This window comes from Herpailurus yagouaroundi, unplaced genomic scaffold, assembly GCF_014898765.1.
Source record: "Herpailurus yagouaroundi ecotype Mexico unplaced genomic scaffold, PumYag 194, whole genome shotgun sequence".
In the NCBI taxonomy this organism is placed as follows: Eukaryota; Metazoa; Chordata; class Mammalia; order Carnivora; family Felidae; genus Herpailurus; species Herpailurus yagouaroundi.
Window position 1 is genome coordinate 3,921,020 of NW_024412425.1, and position 5,281 is coordinate 3,926,300.

Genomic DNA, 5,281 nt, shown 5'->3' on the forward strand with positions numbered 1-5,281 from the left:
TCTGCAACCTGCATGGAGCTGTCCACCACAGCTGTGCCGAAACCTAGTGGACTGAGGGGACTTAGCATTTTAAGTGTGTGCCAGAGAAACCAGCATATTTAGAGACATAAAGAGGGGTTTGGGAGCAGAGAGGGGCAGAGGCAGAGATGCCGGTTCAACATTTACTGTAGATTTCTGGGCATGGTTGTGTGCTAAATGACACGGCAGCAGAAGTGTGACCAAGGCAGTGTCAGGTCTTGCTTTCATTGAGCTCAAATTTCAAGAGGAAAAAGACACATCTCCAGACAGCCCAGCGTGGTCAGGGCTGCACTAGGAGAAGCTTGGGCTAGACAGATTGGGACTGTCATGTCAGAGACCCAGGCCACAGTGGCCAGGGTGTGACAGGGGAAGCACAGGGCAAAGTAATACCTTGATGGCAAAGCACAGGCCAGAGTGGTCAGGGCTCCTGACGGGGGAAGAAGAAGGGTGTGGGGCCCCAGAGGCAGAATCCAACCCTTTAGGCGCCCCCACCCCCTGGGCCCCAGTCAGGGAGGCTTCCTGGAGAGGGGACCTTTATGCTGAGACCTGAAGGATGAGTATGAACAGAGTAGGTGGGCAAAGGGACCTCTATATTGCTTGTGTGCCCTCATTCTATAGCATGTGCAGTCTGGGGGTCCCTGCAATGCCCGAGTAGTACCGTGCATGTGTCTGCATGTGCTGTAACCCTTCATTAGCTCCTGCAAGGGTATCCTGATGGGATGGTGTTTTGGGGGGTTCCACTCAATTGCCGCATTTACTTAATTACAACATCTGGAGAAGGGGACAAAAGCAGCGGAAACAGCCACAGCAGGAAGAATGAGGTTAAACTGCCCGAGAGCTGAGGGGGCCTTGGGGGAAGAGGACTGATCATATGCATGCACAGAATCTGCCTGAATATACACAAATACACACGGGGGACACATCCATATTCACACATGCACATCACGTACTCAGAGGCTCACCAGAACACAGATACAGCAGGCGCATGGAACACATATACACCTGGCTTCCTGTTCAAATATAGGGGACACACACATGCACAGACTCACACTCAGACATGTGAGAGATCATATGTGTAAAAACACATTCTGCACAGATTCTCTCTTGCATGCGTGAGCCACATTCCCACATATATACACAAGAAACATTCAGAAAGTCGTATCAAATACCTATAAGGTATTCAAATCAATGAAGTCTGTTAAAAAATCACTTTACAAATAAACTTAGGCCCTCTTCAAGTTGGGGGTTGTTTGAGCAATCATGGATGGAGGTGGTGTCCCCTTATCCTCAACTAGTCCCTGCCAACCCAAGCCTAGCCGGTGGGGTTCATTGGAATTAGCTCAGCTTTGTAATTAGCACATGAATTGATACTGAGGACTGGGAATTCATTTCATTTTTTTTAAGTTTATTTATTTATTTTGAGAGAAAGAGAGAGAGCATGAGCGCAGGGCAGAGAGAGAGGGAGAGAGGATCCCAGACAGGCTCTGCACCATCAGCACAGAGCCTGATGTGGGGCTTGAACCCACAAACCACAAGATCATGACCTGAGCTGAAATCAAGAGTCAGATGCTTAACAGACTGAGCCACCCAGATGCCCCAGACTAGGAACTGGCTTTAAAGATTCGGTCGGAAGGTGCATTTCCATACGGATGGGTCAAAAGAGAGGGGCAAGAAGACGAGTGCACACTCCCCACCCTCCCAAACATATACACTAACCACCACCGTAAATCAGACTGATGGGTTCCAGGCAAGCACTGACTTCTACAGGGCAACCACAAGATCCTGTGTATGAGGTTCTGCTTAGCTATGGTGGAAGACCTAACGTGAGGCTCAGGGTCTGCTTTAATGACTTCCACCTGTCAACGTGGAAGAAGCCTTCCATAAGAACATGGGGGCAAGTTTACATTTGGGCAGAGAATGGAGTGGAATATACCGATGAGTTTTAATTAGTAAACATATAGCCAGTGGGCCACTGTATGAAAACACTATGTGAAGCCGGAACACCACAATTGGGGATTAGAGTTTCATTTCACAGAATGACAGGGGGTGCTCAAGGTTTATTGATATCAGGGGCCCAGAGAGGAAGGGTCGGAGTATCAGTAAGTGTAATGTCAGCTACTGTAACAAAGAACTCCCTTGATTTCAGTGACTTCATACAATAGTTGATTTCTTGCCACAGGTGTCCTGCTTGGTTGGCCTCTGTCCTCCATCTGGTGACTCACACAGCAGACTGGTTAATCTTGTGCCTCCATCATTTCCTGGGGCTCCAAATTATCTGCTTCCACCTGGCAAATGGGAGGAGAGAGGGTAAAGAAGTTTCACCAGCTTCTTAAAAAGCTTGGCCCAGAAGTGACCCTCTATAAACCTCCCCTCTGCCCGTATTTTATTGGAGAGAACTAATCACATAGCCACCCCAGATGCAAGGAGGGCTGAGAACATATCCTCAGGCTGGGCAGCTTCCTGCCATCGTAGTTATGCAGAGTGTACGGATGATAATGGCCCCAACATCAACCACCACCAGATCCACAACCTCAGGGGGAAGCAGCAGGAAGAGGCTGTGGGATCTCCTTCCATTCACCACAGCGAGTCCTGCTCCAGGGAGATGTCTCAGCCCCACGCTGACCACCCACCCACCTACCCTGGTCCCGGCCTTCGGGGTGGGTGATCACAAATTGGACTCCTTTGAGGGCAAAGTGAATCTGGCTTGATTTGATAAATCTCTAGGTCAGTGCTGAAAGATGATAGTGAGTATCCAACACTTTTTTCCCCCCAAGCATTTATTGAGCCCTCACCATGTGCCAGGCCCAGTGCGGGGAACACACCTGTGAATCAGGCACAGTCCAGGCTTTGGAATTTTGTCTCCTCATAAGGCAGAAAGAGAACAGGTAGTTTCTGGACCTGTGTTTGTCGCTGTGATATTCCATTATGAACAAGATTGGGGAGAGGGAAGGGACAAAGAAATCACCAGGTCTGCCTGCCTGTGTGTGATGGTGGGGTTGGGAGTGGAGGTTCAGTGAAGGGATGAGGGCAACATTTGAGGACGAAGTCACCTGGACCAGAGGGGGGTACATAGGTTTGAACATAATCCCTGTATTATCTGTGTGATCTATCTATCTATTAATCTGTGCAGATCTGTGTGCTAATCATTAACCTAATGATTCCAGCTCCTAACACAAACCACTGTTGATTCAAGTGCTAATCAGAAGTCCGATCTCTGTGAACACAAACTTGTGCTGATTCATGTGCAAACTGTAAATCTATGCTGACTGTAAACTCTGTCCTGGAGCAGGGCTAAATCACAAACTTGGGCAGGAACACCAACCAACAATTGCCAACTCAAAAAGATCCACATGCTAATAGCCATTTTTAGTTGATTCATGTGCTAATTAGTATCTTGGGATAATTTAACTGAATGATCAGAGGGTGTTGCAGTCTTGAGGAAGAGAAGTACTGACTCTGAAGCCTGACAGTCTAAGTTCAAATCCCAGGTCTGTTACAGACCAGTTGAATTGACTATGGGCAAATTATTCCCTTCTTTGGGCCTCAACTTCATTCTTCATTCATTCCTTCAAGAGGCGGGCTGGCTGATAGCACCTCATATGGCTGTTGGGAGGATTAAATAAGATAATTCATGTAAGAAGCTGGGAGCAGTGCCTGGCACAGATGTGTTTACTCTATAAGTACTAGCTGTAATAATGATAACGATAATATAGAGCCAACAGTTACTGTCCTGATTTCATTTAATCTTCATAGTGGCCCCTACCTCCAACTTCTTCACCACCACCACTCTTCCTTGGCCCATGTCTGGAAGCCTCACCATCTGGATGGGCTTCCCAGAGGTTCCCAGGGCAACCCCGAGTCCCCAAGTCCCGTCCCCGCTGCTGCTCCTCTCAGCACTATTCCCAGGTCGGGACACAACCCCTCAGTCGCCACTTGGGGGCAGCAACACACCGCTCAGCCGCTGCGCGCGCGGCGCATTGTGGGGCACGTAGTCTCGTGGGCGGTTTAAGCGGTGCTTCCAGCCTGGGAAGTAAACTGCATTTCCCAGAAGGCCACGCGACACCCTCTGCCTCACCTTGCTCAAATCTGGGGGCTGAGACCTCACCCCCACCGAGAGCGCGCCTCCGGAGCGGCGCGGGGAATTGTGGGGTGGCGGAACGGAGGCCCGCGCCCCGTGGAGGAAATGCTGCGCCGGCGCGGGCGGTTGGTCTAGCCAGATGGACCTTAGCGGGCGGGTAGGGGCAGCAGCTGTTCAGTCCCGGGAGTCGCCGCCGCTTTAAAGCAACGGCGTGGGGGCGTGGGGTGCTGCGCAATCCCTTACTCAGGGAACTGCGAGACCAGACCCCCGCCGCTGTGTATGCCCTGGAGCCAGCTCCGCCGCCTGCGGCTCTCCTGAATCTCCACTAACCCTTGCCGGCTCTCGAGACTGTTCAAGGCGCTTCAGTCTTAAAAGAAAACAATCCCTTCCCCTTCTTTTCTCTCTTTTCCTTCACAGTTACCCCATCTCCCTCCTTTAAAAAACAAACAAAATAAACAACAAAAACCCCACCCTATTATGGTAATGTTCAACCGTGCACACGGGAAGAATGGGGTAATGACCCTCCAGGTACCCAGCACCTTTCTTAAACAATTATCAACGTATGGCCAATCCTGTTTTATTTTTTCTGCCTCCCTCCCTGCAGAATTAGTGTAAAGCAAATCCCGGACGGCATATTTCATCCACAAATACTTTTATATGTATCTCTAAACACAAGGTTTGTTCAAAAAAATAACACCTTTATCACACCTAAAAACAAATAATTTCTTAATTTTATTCAGTATCCAACCTGTCTCCAGATTTCCCTGATTGTCTTATAAATGTCTTAACTGTTGACTGGTTCAGATCAGAATCCAAACAGGATCTATGCATTGCATTTTGTTGGTACCTCTCACAAAGATACCTGTCTGATTGGTTGCACTTGGTGTCCTTCGTTATGTTCTTCTGTCTCCTGTATGTCCTGCAAACAGATGTAGAGGCTGCGTCAGATTCAGGTGTTTTGTGTTTTGTTTTTTGATTTTTAAAAAATGTTTATTTGTTTTTGAGAGAGAGAGAGAGAGAGACAGAGCGTAATCAGGGGAGGGGGAGAGAGAGAGGGAGACACAGAATTCAAAGCAGACTCCAGGCTCCGAGCTGTAAGCACAGAGCCCAAAGCAGGGCTTGGACTCATGAACTGTGAGATCATGACCTGAGCCGAAGTTGGTTGCTAAACCGACTGAGTCACCC

General features: G+C 48.9%; 1 long non-coding RNA gene across 1 annotated transcript; it reads right to left on the reverse strand.

Annotated features, from left to right (window-relative positions):
- Positions 1-2,055: 2,055 nt before the first annotated feature.
- On the reverse strand, positions 2,056-3,943 carry LOC121011399 (uncharacterized). Its single transcript, XR_005781603.1, has 2 exons — positions 3,782-3,943; positions 2,056-2,303 (listed from the first exon to the last, which is right to left on the reverse strand). It is a non-coding gene; the product is annotated as an uncharacterized LOC121011399 (long non-coding RNA).
- Between the last annotated feature and the right edge of the window lie 1,338 nt (positions 3,944-5,281).